This window comes from Sinocyclocheilus anshuiensis, unplaced genomic scaffold (assembly GCF_001515605.1).
Source record: "Sinocyclocheilus anshuiensis isolate Anshui unplaced genomic scaffold, SAMN03320099.WGS_v1.1 scaffold429, whole genome shotgun sequence".
Classification (NCBI taxonomy): domain Eukaryota; kingdom Metazoa; phylum Chordata; class Actinopteri; order Cypriniformes; family Cyprinidae; genus Sinocyclocheilus; species Sinocyclocheilus anshuiensis.
This window is the reverse complement of record NW_015539859.1, coordinates 767,424-767,811: the sequence shown is the minus strand read 5'-3', so window position 1 is coordinate 767,811 and position 388 is coordinate 767,424.

Genomic DNA, 388 nt, shown 5'->3' with positions numbered 1-388 from the left:
TGGTAATACAGACCCTCTCATCTCCCTATAGTAAGACAATTTCTGGATGATTTTCTCCATCACTACTCGCCAGTGAATGAATTTGATCGAGATGCGTCGGCGCTGCCCAGACCGATCGGCGTATGACATCAAAGTACCGCGAGAGCGATTCAAAAACTTAAAGGGGTCATATGATGCGATTTCAAGTTTTTCTTTCTGTTTGGCGTGTTACAAGCTGTTCGTGAATAGATAAGATCCCTAAAGTTGCAAAGACTAAAGTCTCAAATCCAAAGAGATATTCTTTATAAAAGTTGAGTCAACCACGCCCTCCTAAAACGGCTCGTTCTAACACGCCCCCACATATCTACATCACGATGTGGGAAGATTTGCATAACACCGCCCAAATGTT